The sequence below is a fragment of the Callithrix jacchus genome, chromosome 3, assembly GCF_049354715.1.
Source record: "Callithrix jacchus isolate 240 chromosome 3, calJac240_pri, whole genome shotgun sequence".
In the NCBI taxonomy this organism is placed as follows: domain Eukaryota; kingdom Metazoa; phylum Chordata; class Mammalia; order Primates; family Cebidae; genus Callithrix; species Callithrix jacchus.
The window spans coordinates 29,928,773-29,955,043 of record NC_133504.1 but is presented as its reverse complement, the minus strand read 5'-3'; the positions used below and the strand labels follow the sequence as shown (position 1 = coordinate 29,955,043).

The window sequence follows — 26,271 nt, the reverse complement described above, 5'->3', positions numbered from 1 at the left end:
CTGTTGTTGGTAAATTTTTTTTACCAACCTGCGAGTCGACCACGTCCCAGTCCAGAAAACTCTTCATCAGGAACTAAACCACAAATACAACATAGGCAGCCAACAGAATAAGTAGACTCAATAGACACTTAATTAAAGATAATAAAATAAAATACTTAAGAATATTAAGTATTCTGCTGGGCACAGAGGCCCACGCCTGTAATCCCAGCACTTTGCAAGGCCGAGGCAGTAGTATCACCTGAGGTCAGGAGTTCAAGACCAGCCTGGCCAACATGGTGAAACCCTGTCTCTACTAAAAATACAAAAATTAGCCGGATGTTGTGGCATACAACTACTACTCAGCTACTCAGGAGGCTGAGGCAGGAGAATCGCTTGCACTCGGGAGTCAGAGATTGCCATGAGCTGAGATCACACCATTGCATTCCAACCTCGGTAACAAAGTGAGACTCTGTCTCAAAAAAAAAAAAAAAAAAAAAAGAATATAACTAACCACCAAGGAGGTAAAGTGAAAGATCTCTACAAGGAAAACTACAAAACACTATTGAAAGAAATCATAGACAGCACAAACAAATAGAAACATATCTCATGCTCATGGATGGATCGAATCATTGTTGTGAAAATGACCATACTGCCAAAAGCAATCTACAAATTAAATGCAATTCCCATCGAAATACCATCAACATTCTTCACAGAACTAGAAAAAATAATCCTAAAATTCAGATGGAACAAAAAAAGACCCCTCATAGGCAAAGCAAGATGAAGCAAAAAGAACAAATCTGGAGGCATCACATGACCTGACTTCAAACTATACCACAAGGCTAAAGTTACCAAAAGAGTATGTGGGTACTGGTATAAAAATAGGCATGTAGACCAATGGAACAGAATAGAGAACACAGAAATAGAGCCAAATATTTATAGTCAACTGATCTTCCACAAGGCGAACAAAAACATAAAGTGGATAAGGACACCCTATTCAACAAATGGTGCTGGGATAATTGGCAAGCCACATGGAGAAGAATGAAGCTCGATTCTCATCTCTCACCTCATACAAAAACCATCTCAAGATGGATCAAAGTTCAATCCAAGACCTGAAACCATAAAAAATTATAAAAGATAGCATCAGGAAAACTATTCTTGACATTGGCTTAGCCAAAAAGTTTATGATTAAGTATCCAAAAGCAAATGCAATGAAAACAAAGTAGACAAGACCTAAGTAAATGAAAAAGCTTCTGCACAGCAAAAGAAATAATCAGCAAAGTAAACAGATGACCCACAGAGTGGGAGAGAATACTCACAAACTATGCATTGGACAAAGAACTAATATCCAGAATTTATAAGGAACTCAAACAAATAAGGAAGAAAAAAACCAAATAATCCGATCAAAAAATTGGCAAAGTACATGAATAGACAATTCTCAAAGAAGATATACAAATGGCTAACAAACATGAAAAAATACTCACCATCACTATTACCAGGGAAATGCAAATCCAAACCACAGTGAAATACCACCTTACTCCTGCAAGAATGGTCATAATTAAAAAATTAAAAAATAGCAGATGTTGGCATGGATGTAGTGAAAAGGAAACACTTTTAGACTACTGGTGGGAATGTAAACTAGTACAACCACTATGGAGAACAGTATGGAGATTCCTTAAAGAACTAAAAGTAGGACTACCATTGGATCCAGCAATCCCACTACTGGGTATCTACCCAGAGGAAAAGAAGTGATTTTATGAAAAAGACACCTGCACATGTATGTTTATAGCAGCACAATTTGCAATTGCAAAAATATGGAGCCAACCTAAATGCCCATCAACCAACAAGTGGGCAACGAAAATGTGGCATACATATATATAACATGGAATGTTACTCAGCCATAAAAAGAACAAAATAATGGCATCTGCAATAACCTGGATAGAGTTAGAGACCGTTATTCTAAGTGAAGTAACAGGAATGGAAAGCCAAGTATGTGTTCTCACTTATAAGTGGGAGCTAAGCTATGAGAATGCAAAGGCATAGAATGATACAATGGACTTTGAAGACTTGGAGGAAAGGATGAGAGGGGGTGAGGGATAAAAGACTACACACTGGGTACAGCGAACACTGCTATGGTGATGGGTTCACCAAAACCTCAGAAATCTCTAAAGAACTTTTCGATGCAACCAAACGCCACCTGTTCCCCCAAAACTACTGAAATTAAAATTAAAAGTTTAATAAAATAAAGATAATAATATCAGATAAGTAGATTATTGGTTCTGAAAGTTTTATTTAAAAAAAAAAACCAACACTTCTCTTGTCTTCTCTTGATATTCCCTTCTACTTTTTCCTATATTGTCTTTTTTTTTTTTTTTTTTTTTGAGACAGAGTTTCGCTGATGTTACCCAGACTGGAGTGCAATGGCACGATCTCGGCTCACCACAAACTCCACCTTCTGGGTTCAAGCAATTCTCCTGCCTCAGCCTCCCAAGTAGCTGGGACTACAGGCGCGTGCTACCATGCCCAGCTAATTTTTTTTGTATTTTTAGTAGAGACGGGGTTTCACCTTGTTGACCAGGATGGTCTCGATCTCTTGACCTCGTGATCCACCGGCCTCAGCCTCCCAAAGTGCTGGGATTATAGGTGTGAGCCACTGCGCCTGGCCCTATATTGTCTTTTCATATTCATCTACTTTAAGGTGGTTTTGATGCTGAATTCCAACTCCCAAGTCCAAGTTTGTACATGAACCTTGAGTATCTATTGATGGTTAAAGAGATCAAGATAATTCAAACCATGCTAAAAGGTCATTGTAATTCACTCTTATTTTCAAAATTTCCCAGAGTGTTAAATTGAGTTACCCAAGTTACGTGATTTTTTTAACCTCAAGGTTAAAACGGAAAATGTACCTTCTTTTTCCAAGGGATAAAGATAAACATGAAAAGTGAGAATATCCTGTAGAAAGTGGCATGATACTAAGTGGATGAATTGAACAGAAAACTGTAGCTAAGATGCTATTAAACAGAAAAATGTACTAGAATGTAGTGAAAAGCAAATTAACTAAAAGATAAGGGAAAAAAGTTTAATATAATATAAATCCCAAGTAGATTCTTTTTTACAAGAAGATAAAATTTAACAATTATGTGAAATAAATGAATTTAGGAACTGATGATAGAGTTAAATAATAAGGGGAAAACTGACATTGAAATATATGAATACAAGTAATATTTTAGAAATAAACGTACTTAAAGGAAAAACAGTGAGAAAAACAAGAATAAAACCAGCATCACTGCAGAGAAGGAACTCTGGCCCAGGAGGAGCTCTGTGCATTTGCAAACCAGCCTGGATTCCCTCTCCTGGAGTTCTGGGTAAGCCGGTCTGGACAGCCTGTTCAGCCAATCACAAAGGGACCTGATGTGGAGAGATGTAAGAGAAGCCAATAATGCTTTAGAAAAATCAGAGCTTAAAAACTGCAGAAAGAGAAGATAATGTCTTGTCAAAGATTTGGGAGAAATGACCTCCATTCTAGTTTTCCCACCATGGCTGCATCTTTGTGAACATGATAATATCAGAAAGGCAAAAATGTTCATTTTATGTTTGCTGAATTATATTGTTCTCTCTATTCTTTTTGTTTGTTTTTTTGTAGAGATGGGGTCTTGCTGTGTTTTTCAGGCCGTTCTTGAACTCCTGGCCTCAAGCAGTCCACCTGTCTCAGCCTACCAAAGTGCTGGAATGACAGACATGAGCCACCACGCCCAGCCCCATCTCCATACTAGTCAGTGATCACATGAAAATAGTAGTCTTGCTGCTCAAATATTACAAGGATTCTCCAAATGTTAAGACTCAGTTCAGTGTGTTTCAATGTTTTCCATGTAGTCCTGACCACTATTTTGATTTCTATAGCTAGTATCACACATACATCATTACATGAATATTAACTACCTAAGAGAAGTGTTGAGCAATTATTTATCTGGTGAATAAAATGCATATTTCAAACCAATTGGTGTAAACTAGTAACAATGTTGTACTTTAGAAAATATATTTTTTCTTCCAAGTTATTTTTGGGGGCTTGATTTACTTGAACAATGCCCTAATCCCTCCATTCTTACTGACTAGATGATCTGAGACAGATTATTGAAAGCACAGGTGTGGATGAGGCTCTCAGGTTAAGGGTGACCTTTGCTGCAATTGGTAGGATCTGTTCTCATTTGAAGGAACAAAGCCAAACGTAATTGTTTTGATTCACTGGTCTCTGGCTAGATTTCTTGCATAAAAAATAATAACAGAAGGCAATTAAACACATGAACAGACTGAGTAAAACTGTAGTGCATTCACCCTAAAAGACAGCACACCTAAAATGCCATTCTCATGATTGTGAGATCTCATCACGTGTTCAAAAGGTCTTGCAGATGTGTGTCTCTCAGAGAAGATGGTTTAATTTCATAAACAAACTGAAATCATACATGTATATATAAATTCAACACATTCATGACATTGAAGCACAATTTTCACATATTTTCTATTTCCAGACAACATGTAAATAAATTAAGAGGTAATGACAGTAAAAGGGTAATGATGTATTCTACATTTGGCAACATGATTTTTTTTTTAACTAGAATTTATTCTTCTTTTAACTAGAATTTCTTTTCCTTTGGTATTATTCTTGGTGGTTGTGCACTGAGTAAACTCCATAGAGATTTTTCTGTTTTTAACTATTACATAAATAATTTGCCTGGCTTTAAAGCCAGGAAAATAAGGGTTATACTCAGAGTCATATGATACTCTAGATTTTAACAGCAAAGTACTTGAACCGTAGTTTGTTGTGTAAAGTTAAGAAGCTCAAGATCTTCAAGGATCAGAGACAGACCAAGTCTAAGTATGGTTGGACAATTGAATATAGGCAGACAAAACTATGCTTTCCAAATGTATCTATCCATCCTACCTATGTGTACCTCTGCCTTGTTAGTTCTAGGCATATTCACTTCTTTTTTCTTTCTTTTTCTCTCTCTTTTTTTGAGATGGAGTCTCACTCTTCACCCAGGCTGGGGGGCATCGGCACAATCTTGGCTCACTGCAGCCTCCACCTCCCGGGTTCAAGAGATTCTCTCGCCTCAGCCTCCCAAGTAGCTGCGATGATAGGTGCACACCACCACGCCCAGTTAATTTTTGTATTTTTAGTAGAGACGAAGCCTTATCATATTGGTCAGACTCCAACTCCTTGGCTTAAGCGATCCACCCGCCTCGGCCTCCCAAAGTGCTGGCATGATAGGCGTGAGCCATCGCGCCTGGCCGTGCGTGTTCATTTCTAGATCTAGCTAGATTTTCTTTAAACTTATTTCTCTTAAAGTGTAAGTTTGGTGACTATTTTTCTTTTTCTTTTTTGGGGGGGTGGGGGGTCGAGCTGTTTATTTCAGGGAGAGGGCAGGGGAGGGGCTCCGTCTTCCTTGGCAGCGGCTTTGCTCTTGGCGGCCAGGACGTTGCTCAGCTCCTCCTGCTTCCTCTTGGCGCTGATGTGCGTCCCTGCTCTTTTCCTGACGAACTTGAGGGCCCGTTTGTCCATGGAGACCTTCAGTAACTCCTTGGCGCGCCGGGACAAAGCCACACACCTCCCGGATCATGTCCCGCACGAACTTGGTGTGTTTGGACAGACGCCCGCGGTGGTGGCCTGCCTGGGCTTGCTCACGTTCTTCGTTAGCCTGTAGCCCCTGTTGAGGCCCGCGGCCACAGGATATCGAAGAGCCATGGCGGCTGCTCTCCAATGGCGACCGTGGCGGAAGCTGGCGCTGCCCGGAACTCTGGGATATCTCTATTTTTCCTTTTTAATTTTCCTGTGTGTCTCTAAAATGGAACTAAAGGCAAATGGAATGAAAGGAACATATTTTCCATCTTCCGACTCTTATAATGAGGGTTGGCAAATAACTATGTGGTACACATTTCAATTTAAAATGTTGTAAACAGTCAAGTTTATTATTTTAGTTTTTGATACAAACTAAAATACACTTTTACATTTGCCTACTACTGGGCTTCTTTATATAAAACTGTTTATTGCTATATATTGTCAACACGTCAGTAAAGATCTTAAAACACATATTTTACTTGGATCATTTGCAGAGTAACCATGTGCTTCGATATGACTATCAAGATTGAAATAAAACTGGCCTCAAAAAAGGAGAGCATAATCTTTACGCTTATATCTCTCTTTCCACATATTTTCTATTTCCAGACAACATCTAAAGAAATTAAGAGGTAATGACAGTAAAAGGGTAATAATGTATTCTACATTTGGCAAAGTGATTTTTTTTCCTTTTTAAAGAGTTTGAAAGAGTGTATTGTTTTATAAAGCAACTAAGATCACCTGGAATTTGAAGAGCTGCTATGAATACATTATCTAGAAATAATTCATTTGCCAAGTTGATGTGATTTCTTTTTCCCCTGAACTGGTTTCATCTCAATTCTTGACTTTCCCTTTTTTGGTAACAGTAGATCTTCTTCTTTAGGTACTAAAACACTCATTTTGTTATTTTGAACTATCAGAGACTTGGCTTATAGGCATAATAATTCAAAATTTTTAATTAAAATTTTTTTGATGGGGTAATGGGGAACATTGCCCAAATATGTGATAAGGACAAAAATCTTTCCTCTTCTCTTTTTTGAGACAGGGTCTCACACTGTTGCCCAGGCTGTAGAGCAGTGGTGCAAGGGTCTCATCCTGTAGCTTAGCGGGGAGTGCAGTGGTGAGATATGGCTCACTACAGCCTTGACTTCCTGGACTCCAGTGATCCTTCCACCTCATCAGACTTCTGAGTAGCTGAGACTACAGGTGAGCACTACCGTATTCAGCTAAATTTTTTATTTTTATTTTTTGTAGACAGTTTTCACCATGTTGTCCAGGATAGTCTCAAACCTGGACTCAGGTGATCTGCCTGCCTTGGCCTCCCAAAGTGCTGGGATTATAGGCATGAACCACCATGCCAGGCTGGGACAGAAATATTTTTAAAGGGGAAATCATGTTTTTTTGTTTGTTTTTAATTATGTAAATACTTGACATTTCTAATTCCTGGATTCTAAGCAAGTAAAAGTATATTGAAAGACTGGGCTCAGTGGCTCTTGCCTGTAATCCCAGCACTTTAGGAGGCTGAGATAGAGGTATCACTTGAGGCCAGGAGTTCGAGATTAGCCTGACCAACACAGTGAAACCCTATCTCTACCAAAAATACAAACATTAGCTGGATTGGTGGTGTGTGCCTATAATCCCAGTGACTCAGGAGGCTGAGGCAAGAGAATCCCTTGAACCCAGGAGGTGGAGGTTGCAGTGAGCAGAGATCCAGCCACTGCACTCCAGCCTGGGGCAACAGAGTGGGTGAGACTCTGTCTTAAAAAACAAAAAGTATATTGAGAATGCTTAAATTTAAGCATTTCTAGATAGTGACAATGAACATATTTATAGTAATCATCACTCCATTTACAAAGATCTAAGTTTTACCAACCATTTGCTTTACCTTGCAAACCCATCCATCTCAGTCAGCATCCAAGGCAGACTCCAAACCAAAGGAAAAGCTAATTTGACCATCCTAAGATTCTTAAAAAGTAGTAGATTGTATATTTCTACAATATCTAAACTATGTTTTGTGGTTGTTGTTTTGAGACAGAATCTCAGTCTGAGGTTGAGTACAGTGGTGCCATTTTGGCTCACTGCCACCCCACATCCCAGGTTCAAGCAATTCTCCTGCCTCAGTCTCCCAAGTAGCTGGGATTACAGGCACGTGCCACCACGCTCAGCTAATTTTTTAGTAGAGACAGGGTTTCACCAGGTTGGCCAGGCTGGTCTCAAACTCCTCACCTCAAGGGATTCGCCTACCTTGGCCTCCCAAAGTGCTGATGTTACAAGGGTGAGCCACCTCGCCCAGCCTATGGGTATTCTTAATGCCCTTTTGTCCGCTAAATCCACATCTTTTTTACTGCAACACTTTTAGAGCTGTTTGTTAGAGGTGTTTATAGCTTCTCTGAGGACTTAAAATGAGATAAACTACCCCCGATTTCTTTTTATATCATTACTTCCTTCTTTTACTTCCCAAGATTACAACCAATGTCACCTTTCATATTTACTAAACATTTATGATATGCCAAAAACTACAAAAAAAACACAAAATTTCTTTTCTTGAGGTATTAGGTTGGTGCACAAGTAATTGTGTTTTTTGCCATTAAAAATATTTGTGCACCAACCTAACAGTAACTTAAAGTATAACCTTACTTTGATCTTATTGTGAGTACCTGGGAGGTGTTTTTCTCTATCACTTGTACACATATATATGTATTAGCAGTAACTACAGGAGTTGCAATCCACCAGAGAATGGGGAATTTTATTCACATATTAGACAGGCTGATTGTGAAAGGAAAGGTGAGCAAAGGCTGTTCCTCCCAGTGTCTGCAGAGTGACTTGAAACTGGTCAGACATTGGCAAAAATGGAAAAAGGACGTGTGGTAGAACCATGGAATAAGAAGGAAAAGAACAAACAACTGATGTCCAAGAGTGAGAAAGAAAAAAGTGAAATAACAATAATACTTTATTTAAGTAATATATATATATAAGCTAAATGTGGTGGCACGTGTCTGCAATCCCAGCTACTCAGAAGGCTGAGGCAAGGGGATCTCTTGAGCTATGCTTGCACCACTGCACTTCAGCCTGGGTGACAGAGCAAGACTCTGTCTCTTAATTTAAAAAAAGAAGAAGAAAGAAAAAGAAAAGAAAAACAAAAGAAAAAGGCAGCTCTTCATAGCTGGGAGCTGAGCTGGTACTAGCAACTTGGCTTTAGGGCTGAGGCACTTGCAGCTAAGCTATGGATTCCTCCTGTTGAACATAAACAAATCTCTTAGCGCACTTAGGTGAGATCACTCTGTGTCCATGATGAAGTGAAACAAAAACAAGACCACTTTGTAACTGTGTTTGAGTGCAATGAAGAAAACCAAGGCCACCGTAAAACCATAAAAATGATCAAATGCCCACTCACCCAGTAGAGTAACTGCCAGTTTTCTACCAATTGAATCTAGTCCTTTTTAATTTCTCCTGCCTTCTAGATAAAAATTATTATGATACCCATTAATGGAATTGTTCCTGTTTTCTGACAGCACCCAATTCATAGCTAATGCCTACTTTCTTGAACCCTTCCCCATAATACCTAACAAGCTGAATTCCTTGAGAAAGTTTCTTCTAACTTTGAATGCAATGCCGCCAAAGTTCCCCCATGGTGTGTGGTCTCTCTGGTTGCAATGAACCAAGCTAGTGAACTCAGATTGGTTTGACTGTAGGTGTGTTAACGGTGGTCTTTGGCTGCAGCACATCAATGAGAGGCAGGCCCAGATTTCTATATATTTCTGTATATGTCAGAATTTCTCTGTATTGTCTTTTCTGAATGCATCAGAATCACCGGAACCTGAGTTTAGGAATGATTTCTAGGGTCAACCCTAGATTATCTGAACCTCTGCTGAGGCACAGGACCTGCATTTGAACAAGGTCTCCTGGTAATTCTTATGTGTATGAAAGAATGTGAACAACTACTTGATATATTTTCCAAGCAGGCTGAAGAAGTGTACATCCAAGCAAAGCCAGAATGATACCATGCCCCTTACCCACATGTGTACCCATCTTATTGGGGGATCACTTCCAAACCCCACCAAACCTAAAAATACAATTTGGTAAATACAGTTGATCCTCCTCATTATGCAGATTCTATATTTGTGAATTCCCCTACTTGGTAAATTTATTTGTAATCCCTCTAAATCAACACTCATGGTACTTTCACAGTCATTTGCTGACATATGCAGAGCATGGAAAAATTTGTCGCCTAACACACGCATATCCAGCTGAGGCCAAACAAGGTGACTCTGCCTCATTTCAGAACTCATGCTGAGGGCCAGAGGACAAGGCAGTGCAGGGTAGTGTGAAAGCTGCAGCTGTGGGCCAATTGAAACCAGTTTGAAATCCAACTCTCATTCACCTGTTAGCTTATTTGTGAAGCTGCTTCAGGCAAGGCACTTAACACTTTTGAACTTCATTCATTCTCATTCGCTCTCTCTTTTCCCCCATCCACCGCCCCGTGATTTTTGCTTACTTTGTGTGGGTGAAGGGGAGAAGGAAAGAAAAGCACACTGCCATGTGTGTTCCTACGCAACTGTCTTGCATGCTCTGCTTATGTACCCCAAAACCTAAAATCCAATAAAAAATTAAAAAAAAATACATAACATACAATTTTCTATTGTAACTATCTTTAAGTGCATAGTTCAGTGGCATAAGTACATTCACAAAATTCTGTGACTATCACCACTATCCAATTCCAGAACTTCTTTCTCATTCCAAGCAGAAGCTCTGTAGCCCCTGGTAAACTCTATTCTACTGTCTGTGAATTTGCCTAATCTAGAAAACTTATACAAATGAAGTTAGAAAATATTTGTCTATTGTCTGGCTTATTTCGCTTAGCACGATGTTTCAAGTTTCATCTATGTTGTAGCAAGTATCAGAATTTTATTCCTTTTTACAGATGAATAAGATTCCACTGTATGTATTACCACATTTTCTGGACCCATGCATCTGTTGATGAACATTTGAATTGTTTCCACCTATTGTGAATAGTACTGACATGAGTATTGGTGTACATGTTCTCTGAATTCCCTTGTTTCAGGTTTTCAATTCTTTTGGGTATATATGTAGGAATGAAATTGCTGGGTCATATGGTAATTTTGTGTTTTAAGTTTTCTGAGGAGCTGCATACCTTTATTCCATAGCAGCCACATCATTAAAGCATTTCCACCAGAAATGCACGTGTTCCAATTTCTCCATGTACTTGCAAACACTTGCTATTTTCCATTTAAAAAATAATAACAACTATCCTATTGAGTGCAAAGTGGTTGTTTTCTCTTTCGTAAAATAAAGAAAACAGAATCTATCAGAATGCCTTGCTTTCAGGTTTTAAGATTATACATGATGTGAGATACACATACACACACATACCCCTCCAATCCCTAGAAGCAATGGCTTAGTACATATTTCTTAGGAGCATTGGCTCAATATTTGCTAATTCAATGTTCAGTAACTACTTTATAGAACATAACTGCTATGAATAATGAAAATCAACTTCATTATCTAATAATGAAGATGCGTAAGGAGCTATGCAAGACAGAACATGCCATTTGATGAACTCAGAGTAAAGTGAGATTTCTCTTCTTTGAGGGATTTTTGCTGTCTGAGCAACAGTCCCCTATTAAGTAAAATGAGAATATTTACACCAACATATGTTAATAATGTAGCACAAGGTCTGGAGTGTAGTACACAGTGGAAATATGAGTTCTTATTAACAACCCAAGAATAGATCTACAGATACAGGCCCAATTACTACTGCTTTTCAGAGTGAATAAGCAAAATGAATTGGAAAAAAAATGTTAAACTGCCTTTTAAATTATTTACATACTAACCAGTACAAACTTGTACAAAATATAAAATAGCAAATATCTAGGCTGTTGCCACCCAAGATGGTTTTATTTGTTATCAGATGAAAACAAACAAAAAAAATTTGTTTATTGAGACAGGGTCTCACTCTGTCGCCCAGACTGGAGTGCAGTTTAGCGATCTTGACTCACTGCAGCCTCTGCCTCCTGGGCTTAAGTGATTCTTCCACCTCAAACTCTTGAGTAGCTGGGACTACAGTCATGTGTCACCCCTCCTGGCTAAATTTTTTTTAGTTTTAGTAGATATGGGGTTTCAGCATGTTCCCCAAGTTGGTCTTGAACTCATGGACTCAAGAGATCCACCCATCTTAACTTCCCAAAGTGCTGGAACTATAGATGTGAGATAACGTGCCTGGCCTAGAATTTTTTAAGAAATGAAACGTTATAGGTGATGCTGAAATGCTCCTGTCTTCCTCTCTCCAGTCCTATTTATTTCCCTCTGTTTCCAGACATAACTACTATAATGAATATTGTGTGTTTCCAGTTAATTACCATATATTTGTAATGCACATACAGAATTATAACATGACCATTAAGGACACTGGCCCTGAAGCTAAGATATGAGTCTTTGCTCTACCATTTTCCAGCTGTGTTAGCTCGGGAAAGTTCTTGAACCTCTTTCTGTCAGTTTTTGTATCTATAAATGGAGATGCATTAGATTGAGTCTTCCAAAAAGTATATTCTAAAATGACATTAGACACCAAAAGGATTTATTGGGGGAACGCTTGTGAGAGAAAAAGAGGATGAAATTTATTGTCTATTGCTGCATAACAAATTACCTCCTGGAAGTTAGTGGCTTAAAGCAATAAACATTTACTATCTCAGAGGTTTTGTATGCCAGGAAACTGGGAGAGACTGTTGAGGGCCTCTGCTTCAAGATCCCTCAGAAGGCTGCAATCAAGATATCACCCAGAAGTCTTGTCTCTTCTGAAGCCTAGAGTGTGGAGGAGCCACCTCTCATTTCCCTTACGTGGTTGTTGTATGGATTCAGGACTTCATGGGCTATTGGACGGAGAGCCTTAGTTCCTACTAGCTATCGTACAAAATCCTTCCTCGTTTTTTTGCCACATGGGCCTCTTCGACGAGCAGCTTATAGCATTGCTGCCTTTCCTTGCAATTTTTTTGTTCGTTTGAGACAGTCTTGCTGTGTTGCCCAGGCTGGAGTGCAGTGTGGTAATTTGTTATGCAGCAATAGACAATAAATTTCATCTTCCTTTATCTCACAGTGTTCCCCCAATAAATAGTTTGGGTGTCTAATGTCATCTTAGAATATCAGCTTACTGCAACTTTTGCCTCCGTGTTCAAGCAATTCTCCTGCTTCAGCCTTCTGAGTAGCTGTGATTACAGGTGTGCACCTGGATAATTTTTGTGTTTTTAGTGGAGACAGGGTTTCACCATTTTGGCCAGGCTAGTCTTGAACTCCTGACCTCAACTGATCCACCCACCTCGGCTTCCCAAAGTGCTGGGATTACAGGCATGAGCCACTGTGCCCAGCCCGACTTACCTCACAGTTAAGGAGAAAGCTAAGCACTAGAGTGTGTTGAAGATGTAAACCACAGTGTTTTTGAAACTGACTCTCAGAAGTGGCATTCCACCTCTTTACTGCATTTTATTTATTTGAAGCAAGTCTAGGTCCAGGTAACACTCAATGGGAGGGTTACACAAGGATATGGTTATCAGGAGGTAGAGATTGTCTGTCACAGAGCTAGTACATTCATGTATACAGGTAGGGGACTTTGGAAGATCTGGCAGCCAGAGACATATATCTGATCCCTGTAAAGGGAAGAGGAAAGGAAGAAGAGTTGAATTGCACAGATTCAGATGCAGCATAGTTTTAATATTTTAGCTAGATTGCTAGACCAAAATCACCCATCAGAGGGTCTCCATATAACCAGAAGTGTCTTGCCTTTAGAGCCCTGCAATACTCAGTCATTGGCCAAAAGCAGCATGTGGAAAATATTGTCTTCGAGTGAAAGAAGTGATGGAGTCAGCATACAGTAGCTGGGTGATCAGTCAATTAAATGCCCAGCAGCAGATCTGAGTGGCACATTTTCATGGCTGCAACAGAGAATAAAAGTAGTACCTCCCTCAGAGGGCCAGGGAATTAAACAAGTAGGCTATCTGAAGGGCACATAGAATAGTGAGGTCACATAGAATATGAGCCCCATATACACTCTAGTTATTTATTATTACTACCTCAAAAATATAGTATTGCTTATTTTAGTTTACATTTTTAGTACATCACTGTATATGATGTCCTGCAGTTTGCTTTTATAATTCAGCATTATGCTTTTAAGGTCTCAGATTGTTTGTTACATATTATTGTTTGCAAGTATTTTCTCCCAGTCTATCACTTTTCTTCTCATCCTCTTGACATTGTCTTTTGAAGATCAGAAGTTTCTCACTTTACCAGTATGATCCTAGAGACAAAGCACAATCAAAGCAATGGCTACCAAGAGGGAGAAGTGGGCCTGTCAAAGCAGTAATGGGTGGGTCAAGAGTGAAAGTCATGGCAACAGTTTATTTTTTCAAGGCATTTTGCTTGTTGACATTCTGGAGGGCCAAAGAATGAAAACATCTGCTTGTTATGAGGGGGTTTTGAGAAAGTTAGTCAAAGCTTTAGTGTAAAAATACCTGGGAGGCTGGGCGCGGTGGCTCAAGCCTGTAATCCCAGCACTTTGGAGGCTGAGGCGGGTGGATCACGAGGTCAAGAGATCGAGACCATCCTGGTCAACATGGTGAAACCCTGACTCTACTAAAAATACAAAAAATTAGCTGGGCATGGTGGTGCGTGCCTGTAATCCCAGCTACTCAGGAGGCTGAGGCAGGAGAATTGCCTGAACCCAGGAGGTGGAGGTTGTGGTGAGCCGAGATCGTGCCATTGCACTCCAGCCTGGGTAACAAGAGCGAAACTCCGTCTCAAAAAAAAAAAAAAAAAAAAAACAAACCTGGGACAGCTTGCTTTTTTTTTTTGTTTGTTTGTTTTTTGGTGACAGTCTTGCTCTGTCTCCTAGGCTGGAATGCAACCTTCACCCCCTGGATTCAAGCAATTCTCCTGCCTCAGCCTCTCAAGTTATTGGGACTATAGGTGCATGCCACCACACCTGGCTAATTTTTGTATTTTTAGTAGAGATGGGGTTTCACCATATTGGCCAGGCTGGTCTCAAACTCCTGACCTCGTGATTCACCCCCTTGGCCTCCTAAAGTGCTGGCATTACAGGTGTAAGCCACCATGCCTGACCTTGGTAAAGCTTTCTAAATGTGTTTGAGGTATGTATCAGTTCATGTGTCTTGGGTACATATACATTTTATTTACATAGTGTTATGTGTGAGTTGTCTCATTTTGTTTCTTGCAGTCAGTGCATATTGTTGGGATAACCCATATTGTTATGCATTTATCTGGCTTTTTACCTCTAATTGTGATACTTCAAGTTAGGCATCTACTTTAGTTTGCTAGTCTGTTTATCCAGTGATGGATATCCAGATGACTTCTAACCACCTCCATCATCATCAGTACTGCAATGAATGGAGTGATGCATGCCCTGTCATGGACCTGTGTGAGGATGTCTTTGGTATAAACACCCAAGAGGGAGAGCACCAGGCCATATATTATACTTGTGGTTAATTTGACTAAGCATTTCCAGACTCCTCTTCAGAATGTACATGAACCTACCTCCCATCCATAGTGCATAGTCCTACAATCTCTTCAAAATATTATCCAGCTTTCTCATTTTTGCCAGTCTAATAGCTGCAAAGTGATACCTCATAGTTGTTTTAGTTTACTTTTCTTTAGTTTTTAATGAATTTAAATGGCTTGTATATGTTTGTTAACCTCTTGGGGTTTCCCTGTTGTAAATTCCTTGTTCATATTCTTTGCCCATTTTTCTACTAGGATTAATTCTTCCTCCTGTTCATTTGCAGGATTTCCTTGAAGATTCTAGATTAATTATTCTAGGTTAAACCCTGGTTGAATTTGGCATTGCAGTTATCTTCTCCCAGTCTGCTATGTGTCTGTTAATGCTGCCATTGTGTTCTTTTTAAAGTAAAAATCTTTTAGTTTTTGTAATCAAATTTATCAATATTTTGCCTTATAATTCTTGCTTTTAAAATTTAATTTTTTTCCCCATTTTGAGGTTACAAGGATAGGTTTTTCTTCTACTAACTTTACTGTTTTCACCTTTTCCATTTAGGTCATTAGTCCATCTGGAGTCCATATTTGTATGCAATGCTAGGCATCCAGATTTATATTTCTCTATTTAGCAAAGCACTTTTCCAACAACCTTTAGAAATAGTCTCTCTCTTTTAATTTTTTAAAACCCCTAGAGATTTCTAGCATATTTTGTTATCTGGTGGGCAAAATGCTCCTTTTTATTCTGCTTTATAAAAATTAAGACAAATTTTTAAAAGCAGATTACTAGAAACATTGCAAAAAAATTAAAATGGTAGATATTTTTAAATTTTAATTTAATTTTATTATGATTTTTTTTGAGATGGAGTCTCGCTGTGTCACCCAGGCTGAATTGCAGTGGCTTGATTTCAGCTCACTGCATCTTCCACCTCCCAGATTCAAGAGATTCTCCTGCCTCAGCCTCCTGAGTAACTGGGACTATAGGCATGCGCCACCATACCCAGCTAATTTTTGTATTTTTAGTAGAGATGGGGTTTCACTATGTTGGCCAACCTGGATTCTAACTCCTCCTAACCTCAAGTGATCTGCTCACTTCGGGCTCCCAAAGTGCTGGAATTACAGGCATGAGCCACTACACCCGGCCTAAAACAGTATATTTTGAAATGTAAGATACACATACATAAAACAAAAATATAGTTTCACAAATTAAGGAAAACAACTGTGTAACCAAACTAGGTCAAAGTAAATTATCACCAGTTCTCTAGTATTCTTTCCCAAATATAAACTTCTCCCGCCCTTCAAAGAGCCATTCATATGGTTTCAATAGTGATACTTTCTTTGCTTCCCTTTACAGTTTTATTATCCACATATCAGTTCCTAAATAATAGAATTGCTATTTTTAACACTATAAAAATTGAATTATACAAATGTTGTCAATATTGCATTTTTTAAGTGATCTATTTTGTTTTAGTTGCTGTAATTTTTTATTTTCACTGCAGTATGGTAGTCCATTGTTCCTTGGACCTTTATGTTTTCATGTAAATGGTAGCATAAATTTATTAAATTTCTCAAAAAAATCCAGCCATAATTTTAACTGCAGTTGCCCTAAATATATAGATTTATTTAGGGAAAATATCTATGTATCTATGAACACATTGTTCCAGCCAATTAAGTAGAATTTATCTTCATTTAATCCATCATCTTCTATGTTTATAATTAGAGCCTAAAAGTGTTCTCTATAGAAGTCTTGTTGTCTTTGTTAAATTAATTCCTAGATGCCTTATAGATGTGCTGTAGTTGTGAATCGTATCTTACTTTTTCTAATATTTGTAATTGTTTTTTGATGTGGATAATTTTGATTTTAAAAATTTATTATGTATGCAGTAACCATACTGAATGTATTTTATTAGTTCTAATACTTTATCTATTGATTTTGTTATCTTTTGGAAGTATTTGTATTACCTAAAAGAATGACAGTTTTGTCTCATTTTATTTCTTTGTTTACATTTGCTTTATCCAGGGCTTCTAGGGCTGTTAAACAGCAAAACAGCAACAAGCATAGGCATTCTTTTCTTTCTTTTTTTTTTTTTTTTTTTGAGATGGAGTCTTGCTCTGTCACCCAGGCTGGAGTGCAGTAACATGATCTTGGCTCACTGTAACCTCCTCTTCCCGGGTTCAAATGATTCTCTGCTTCAGCCTCCCGAATAGCTGGGATTACAGGTGCCTGCCACCATGCTTGGCTAATTTTTGTATTTTTAATAGAGATGGGGTTTCGCCATCTTAGGCAGGCTGGTTTTGAACTCCTGACCTCCTGATCCACCCACCTCAGCCTCTCAAAGTACTGGGATTACAGGTGTCAGCCACCTCTTTTTTTTTTTTTTTTTTTTTTTTAAGCAACAGGGTCTCACTGTGTTACCCAGGCTGCTGTACTAGAGTGCAGTGGCATGATCACGGCTCACTGCAGCAGCTTCCAACCTCCCGAGCTCAGCTATTAGACAGCTAATATTTTAGTTAGATTTGTAAGTAAAATGGGCCTATACTTTTTACATCCTTTGAATCTTCCTTATCTCATTTAACTTAGCCTCACAAAATCAGCCATTCATCTTTCTTTGTGCCGGCCAATTTCCTGTTTGCTTTCAGCTCCATTTCTGTCTTTCTGTGTGCTCTGCCAGTATCTGGTTCATAGTAGAGGCTTCATAAATGTTTATTATGGGCCAGGTGCAGTGGCACACACCTGTAATCACAGCACTTTGGGAGGCTGAGGTGGGAGGATCACCTGAGGTCAGGAGTTCAAGAGCAGCCTGGCCAACATGGCAAAACCCCGTCTCTACCAAAAATACAAAAATTAGCCGGGAGTGATGGCATGCCTGTAATCTCAGCTACTCAGGAGACTGAGGCAGAACAATTGCTTGAACTTGGGAGGTGGAGGTTGCAGTGAGCTCAGATCATGCCATTGCACTCCAGTAAGGGCAACAAGAGCGAAAACTGTATCAAAAACAAAATATGTTATGTGGAATGGGAATGCCATCAAATCAAAAGCGGGTCAAGCTCAAGTTGTTTGGGAGGTTGGCTGGCATTTCTCTGACCTCACTGTTCTCGTACTTGTTGCCTATTCATCTGTCATCTGTCATCTTGCCTCCAGAGCACCAGCAAGAAAGGAAACTCACAGTTTCTGTGTATTGCCTTTTGGTTTTCTTGCCTGTATCTTTTAAACATCAGAAGTTTTTATTTATGATGAACCCCAATTCATCAATTTGTTTCTGTTTTGGTTTGTACCTTCCATGTGCTCTAAGAAATCTATGTCTAACCCAAGATCACAAATATTTTTTTCTACGTTTTCTTCCAGAAGTTTTAGCTTTTACATTAATTCAAGTTAAAAATTTTTAATTTTAGTGTGTATGGGTTTTTTCATATAGAGATTCAATTATTCCAATGCTGTTTGTTAAAAAGACCATGCTTCCTCAACTAAATGGCCTTGACATTTTTGTTGATAATCAATTGACCATATACATGTGGATGTATTTCTTTAGTTTTTATTCTGTTTTATTCCTCTGTATCTATATGTCCCTCACCATTTCAATATCATGCTCTCTTGATTACTGTAATATTATAGTAAGTCTTAAAAGCAGGTAGGGTAAACCCTTTCCCAATCTCCTTTAAGCCTAGGCTTTTATCAGTAAAAGTTGATTATTAGGTAATTTGGGAAATAAGCACCCTTCTCTATATATGAGCCTCAAAACATCTCTGTTCCTTTTCCTATCACTAAGCTTCACTAAGTTCAATGAGGTTAGAAATGGATGAGGGAGGGATGGTGACATTCCCATACCTGTTAGTTGGCAGACCCAAACCAAAGCACAACCCCAATCTACCCAGCCAGTACCTTCCATGTGTCCATGTGGTCTATTTCCGACTAATAAGACATGATATTTCAGCTGTCACATCTCTCACACAAATACTTCCCTTATAAGAAAATCTTGGCAAGAAAGGGAGAATAGGTCAGTACAAATTCATCCCTACTACAGGAAAGAATCTTAAAATTTATATCTATTAATAGTAAATAAATAGTGACATTTTCATCCTTGAGGACATATTTTATAACATTTTCCCCCATGTGATTCTTGTCTTATAAGAAATGCTACTAAAATGCTACATAAAAATGTGATTGATTACCAGGAATTCTATGGTAATGAATGATAGAGTTCAAGGTTATTGTACAAAGGTATGTCTAGCCCTACATAAGTATCATTTTACGACTACTACCAGTAATGACCTGAAAGTAGCAGTAATATAGTTCTGTACTGCTTATAAAAAAACAAACATTCTTCATGTGGTGATTGTTTCTCAAAGCAGACCTGTAAGGCAGATACTGAACTATCACAACTGTTAGATCATAAAAACCCTTAAAATGATATTTCAAAAATTAGATCCAAGTTTCTCAAAGACATATGGCTGCATACACAGTGATTGCAGGTGAGGGCAAACACAGAGGTAGAATTTTTCCTGTGTGAGAATTAAAATCAGTGCTACTGCGCCCTACAGTATTATAATTTCCAAATTAGTCAGTGTTCATTAACACACCCTACCAAATTGGGAATTCAATATTAAACACAGACTTGATTATGTTTTTCTAAAAGATCCCCAGACCAGACTCTGATTGCCTGAAGCAACATGATCTTCTAGACAACAACAACAAAAAGGTAACTTGGGTTTTCATTGGTGACTTGTGTGAGTTGGTGTGCTTTTTAAGGATTGCAGTGATGAATGAGTGTCTCAGGATGGTTTTGGAGTCTGACAACAGGAATTACAGCCTTCTCAGGAAGGGCATGAAGCCTAGACAACACTTTTATGGATGAGAACACCTTTCCCTGACAAACAGGTCACTGTTCTCCTACATGCCTACCTTTGCCTTTTGCACATCCTTCCTACCTATCCACCTCCCAACCCATGCCAGCAGTTTTGTCATTACCTTTGCAGTCAGAAAGACACAGAGAGTCCGTCGGACTTGTGCAAATGTATTTGAAATTTATGTCTTCCAAAATGTAAAGCCCTTTGTAAGGAAAATTTTACAGATCAAGAATATTATTAGTCTATTATTCTCTGGTGCTAATCCATGGTTTTTGGCTGAAAACTCCCATATATTTCTCAGTTTGTATAACACAGAGGTTTAGAGTGCACTTTGCTCCTTCTGAAGCAAACTTCTGTTTTTAACAAGGAATTTCAAAATTCTTAGGCTAGCCTTTGGAAAGAGGGAGGAAAAGGAGTTACTACTTCCCATCTGTGATGGTTGATTTTGGGTGTCAACTTAACAAGAATATGGGATACTCAGCTGGTAAAGCATTATTCATTCTCAATGCTTCAGTAAGCACTGAGCTTGTTTTTCCTCTACCGAGAGGCAAACCCAGGTAGGTTTGCTTTTGATTAGAATGATTAGGCTGCCCCAGGGGTGACTGTAAGGGTGTTTTCAGAATAGACTGGCATGTGAGTCAGTGGACTGAATAAGAGAAGATCCACCCTCAATGTGACCAGGCAGCATCTAATCACCTGAGGATCCAGATGAACAAAAAGGTGGAGGAATGGGCTGGATGTGTTGAGAGGCTGAGGCAGGAGGATTACTTGAACCAAGGAGTTGGAGGCTACCCTGGGCAACACAGTAATACTCCAGTCTCTTTCTAAAAGAGGGGTTGGGGAAGAAAGGATGAATTCTTGCTCCCTCTCTTCCAGAGTTGGGATGCCCTTCTTTTACTATCTTTGGATGTTAAAACTTGAAGTTCTCTAGGACTCAAACTAACAGCCTCTCGGGCCTTCAGTCTCACACTGAGAGTTACATAAGCTCTCTTGGTCCTAAGGCCTTCCAACTTACACTGAGCCATGATACCAGTTTCTCTGGTTTCCCAGCTTGCAGACAGCCTGTTGTGAGACTTCTCAGCCTCCATAATCAAGCGAGCCAATTCCCTAATAACTCCCTTCTCATATACCTCTCTATATGTGTCTGCTATCAGTTCTGTCTATCCACAGAATCCTGACTAAAACACCATCTGTAACTCCTTTCCCCTCATAAAATTTTTAAAATAAGAGTTTTATTGAGATATTATTTACATATAATGAAATTCAGTCTTTTAAAGTGGGTGATTCAGTAATATTTAGTATATTCAGAGTTGTGCAACCATCACCACTATCTAGTTTGAGAACATTTTATCAACCTAAAAAGAAATTTTGTACTCATCTGCAGTCATTCCCCATTTCCCACTCCCCTCAGTCCCTCACAACAACTAGTCTGCTTTTTGACTTTGGATTTGCCTGTTCTGGATGTTTTATATAAATGGAAGGTGTAGGCTTTTGTGACTGGCTTCTTTCATTAACATATGTTTTCAAGATTTTTATCCATGTTGTAGCATGTGTCAGTACTTCATTCCTGTTTATTGCTGAATAATAAATATTCCATTGTCTGGATATAACACATTTTGTTTATGTAGTCATCAACCGATAGACTTTAGATTGTTACCAATTTTTGGCTATTATGAATAATGCTATGAACATTTATAAACATATTTTTACATGAACACATTTTCGATTCTCTTGGTTATTGACCCATGACTTCAAAATTTTATTGTAAACTACTGTTTAAATAAAGTCAGATAGACTGTTTCACTCTCTAAGGGTGAATTCACATGTGATTTTTCCATTTTATAACACATAAAATATTTTAAGTTAATTGACTACTAACTTACTCTTAGAAGTTGGACCAAAAAATGGTGGGACTAAAGAATCAAATGTTATAATACACTGTTTACAGTGGAATTATAAATATAAAGATAATCTTGAATATCTTGAACAGAAGCCAGAAGCACATTAAAAGCCAGAAGCACAATATATCCATGGCCAAGTAGGATTTATTCCAGAAATGTAAATATGGCTTATAGCTTTAAAAAACTATGAATATAATTCACCATATTAATAACTCACAAAAGAGAAACCATATGATCATCTTGATAGATGCCAAAAATGCATTTAATAAAATTTAGCATTCATTTTTAAAATTCATACTCATTGGCTATAGCAAACATTCATTTTCTTTCTTTTTCCTTTTTTTTTTTTTTGAGATGGAGTTTCACTGTTGTTGCCCAGGCTGGAGTGCAATGACTTGATTTTGGCTCACTGCAACCTCCACCTCCCGGATTCAAGCACTTTTTCTGCCTCAGCTGGGATTGCAGGCATCTGCCACCATACCCAGATAATTATGTATTTTTAATAGAGATGGGGTTTGACCATGTTGTTGGCCAGGCTGGTCTCAAACTCCTGACCTCAGGTGGTCCACCCACCTCAGCCTCCCAAACTGCTGGGACTGCAGGCGTGAGCCATCAAGCCTGACCACGTTAGTGGTTTTTAAAAACTCATTAATGCCAGGAATAAAATAGAGGTGCCGCTAATATATTAAGTGAAGGAATCATCTAAGAGCTGGAGGTCACAAAAGATTATTTTTTAGGTGATTTTTGAACAATACTTACAAAATTAATAGTCTGATTATACATAATAAAATTACCTAGTTAGAAAACATATTGTAAGAAAACACACTAATTTATAATAGCGACTAAAATGTAACTTACATTAGAAAACCTTGACAAGAAGTGTTATGTAAAGAAAATGATCAGGGCCTGGTGGCTCACTCCTGCAACCCCAGCACTTTGCGAGGTCAAGGCAGATGGATCACTTGAGGTTAGAAGTCCAAGACCAGCCTGGCCAACATGATGAAACCTTGTCTCCACTGAAAATACAAAAATTAGCTGGGTGTGGTGGCACACACCTGTAGTTGCAACTACTCAGGAGGTGGAGACACAAGAATCTCTTGAACCCAGGAGTTGGAGGTTCCAGTGAGCCAAGATTGTGCTGTTGCACTCCTGCACTCCAGCCTGGGTGACAGAGATTCCATCTCAAAAAAAAAAGAAAAGAAAATGATCAAATTTTATCTGTCTGATTCCAAATACAATTCTGTCTGATTCCAAAAACAACTAATCACCACTGTGGATATATTTATATATATTCACTTATATGATAAAGGTAACATGTCAAAAAAAGTGGTAAAAATATTGATTATTCCATAAGGGTTTTGGACAACAGGTCAGTTATCTAGAAAAGATAAAAAAGATGAAGATTTCAACTCCTGAGTAGACTTGTGGTTATCAGGGGCTGGCTGTGGGGTAGAGTGGGGAGCCCTTGGTCCAGGGATACAAAATTTCAGTTAGACTAGAGAAATAAATTCAAGAGATCTATTGTGCAACATGTAACTCCAGCTAATAACAATGTATTGTATACTTGAAAATTGCTAAGAAAATAGATTTTAAGTGTTCTCACCACTTAATAATGATAAGTATGTGAAGTAATGCAAATTAGCTAGATTTAGCCATTTCACAAAATATACATACTTCACATCAGGTTGTACACCATATATATATATATATATATATATATGTTTAGTTGTCAATCACAAAAAAGATTTCAACTCTTTACGCACAAATGTCTTCTAGATGAATCGTGGATGCAAATGTGACTGATGAAATGTCAGACATGCTAGAAGAAAAATAATGGATATTTTCCCTTTAAGGGATGGGAAGCCTTTTAAAACAGTATCACCAAAATTCGGGAACCAAAAAGAATAAGATTGATAACTTTGACTTTTTAAACTTCTGTGTTGCAAACAATCAAACAAAAAACAAACTCACAACTCACACTACAAAGAAGAGAGAAAGAGGACAAATTGAGAAATATTTTTGCAGCATGCTCTATAGCAAAGGGCTAAAGATAAAAAATATATATCCTACATGGAAGAACAAACAAAAGAAAGCTGACAAAAGACTATGGACAGAAAATTTATGAAAGGAAGATATCCAAATGACCAATACATATATTAGATGCTCTCATTTATTAGGAATTAAAGACCAGTTGAACAATATTAAAACCATCATTGAAATATCATTTTTTGTCCAGTTGTTAAATATTTTAAAAGATAGTAACATTCAGAGCTGGAGATGGTCTCAGGAAATGAATGCTTGCACATCCTATTGGTATAAATGTAAATTAGTATATTACTCCTAGAGGGACAGTTTGGCAATATGCATAAAAATAACCCAAACCGCCACATACAGGAGTTAATCCAAAAGGAATAACTGAAGACATGAGAACAGCTAGAACCATAAGGATACTCATTGTGGCTTTGTTCATAATAGCAGAAACTCAGAATCAGTCCAGATAATTAAGTAAATTATGGTACACACATTCAGTAGAATATGCTGCAGCCTATAAAAGAGAAAAGTAGCTCTGTACTGATACATATAAAAAAATGTAGCTCTGTACTGATACTTCTTTTCCATATGGGAAAGTTGTCTGGGACAAATGATGGACTGAAAAGAAGCATGTTTCAGAACAGCATGTGCAGTATGATTTCATTTGTGTAAAATTATGTTTGTCTATAAATGTGCATATTTGCATAGAGAAATGTTTAGAGAATATTCACCACACTGATATTAAGCTTTCTCTATGGTGATAAATTTTAGGTATATGTTTACATTCCTTTTTGAACTTTTCCATTACGTGAGATTTTGTTTACATTGAACATGCATTATATTTAAAAAACAGTAAGTTGGTTTTAATATATTGCCCTACATGTGGCTCCTTTCAACATGGCAGTGCATGTGTTAGCAGTCTGACACAGATATGAGAGCAATGACCATGTCAACAGTATTTCTCCTCCAAAAGCATACTTAATCAGTCCTAAAGGAAAATGTAAAAAAAACTCGGTGGCCAGAGGAAATGCTAGAAGGTACCCAGTACACTGGAAAAAAAGGTCGTTCATATAGAGTCAGATAACTCCATTCCCCAGAATGTGTTCTCAAAGAGTTCAGGTAGCATTCATTTTTTATTATTTGTTTGTTTATTTATTTATTTAGAATAGAAAGAGTGTTTTGCCACGTTGGTCAGGATAGTCTTGAACATGGTGAAACTTCGTCTCTACTAAAAATACAAAAATTAGCCAGGTGTGGTGGTGCACTCCAGTAATCTCAGCTACTTGGGAGGCTGAGGCAGGAGAATCACTTGAACCCAGCAGGCAGAGGTTGCAGTGAGCCGAGACCACGCCACTGCACCAGCCTGGGCAACAGACAAGCAATCGTCCTATCTCAGCCTGCCAAAGTGATGGAATTACAGGCATGAGCCACCATGCCTGGCTTCATGTATCCCTTTGAAACATTCTCCCACCAAAATATCACATTTATACTCAAAAGTGACATTCAGTGTTCAGAAACTTAAATTTTTTGAATTTGCAGACACTCTTATGGTGAAATACTAAAAGGTAGTACATCACAAGACCAGAAAAGGCATTATTGTAAACCATCATTAACTCCCATGAAAAAAATAAATCTGCAGCCAGAAGCCAAAAAATAGTATTATGGTAAAGCCAAGTACATTGCACATTATTGCCAGAAACATATTTCTGGCAAAGAAACAAGAACTGGTAATTGAACTATCAAATATATTTCAAGAGGTTATTTTATGTTCCAGAGAAAATTGAACACATTTAGAAAAAGATTTCATCTAATTTTCCCTGACCTGAAGCATGTCCGAACACCAACATCTGTTAGGCAAGATTTCCAGAATATTGAATGCAATAAATAAGTTATTTATATTTCTTATAAATTTTTACATATGCTTACTTAAGAGGGTTTTTTTTTGTAAAATGATGCCAGCCAACATCGTCTAAAGAAAATTTTATCTTAAGTAAGTTTCCTTAAAACTCCCATATAGAGTCAATAAAATTTTTTATTCTTCTAAAACATGATTGAGAAATTTTAGACCCTGCCATCTTGAATTATGTTTCTACCTGCAGCACTGTTAGCTTGGACAAATTTCTTTATTTCTAGATTTTGTCAGCCAAATAAAAAAATAAAAATAAAAAATGGGTCGGGGAGAGAGAACATTGTTGTACTTCACAGGGAGTAGTAGGGTTATAATGAGATAATATTGAAAATTTATTTTGATCAAAAAGAAAAATTACTATGAATAAACTTATTGCATATTGATAACTAAAAGGAAAAATATAGTTCCCAATAAAAAATATGCATAAGCTTAATTATTTTTAATGTTTCATGTTCATAGATGAATCCTACCTCAGTGCCTTGCCA

At 38.0% G+C, this 26,271-nt stretch overlaps 1 protein-coding gene across 1 annotated transcript in view; it reads right to left on the bottom strand.

Moving 5' to 3' along the window:
• Nucleotides 1–3,249: 3,249 nt before the first annotated feature.
• LOC144581672 (uncharacterized) overlaps nucleotides 3,250–26,271 on the bottom strand; it is a 69,995-nt gene continuing 46,973 nt past the window's right edge. Inside the window, exon 3 of the mRNA XM_078366062.1 lies at nucleotides 3,250–3,384. The gene's annotated coding sequence lies outside the window, so the exon portion shown is untranslated. The remainder of the gene's footprint in view (nucleotides 3,385–26,271) is intronic.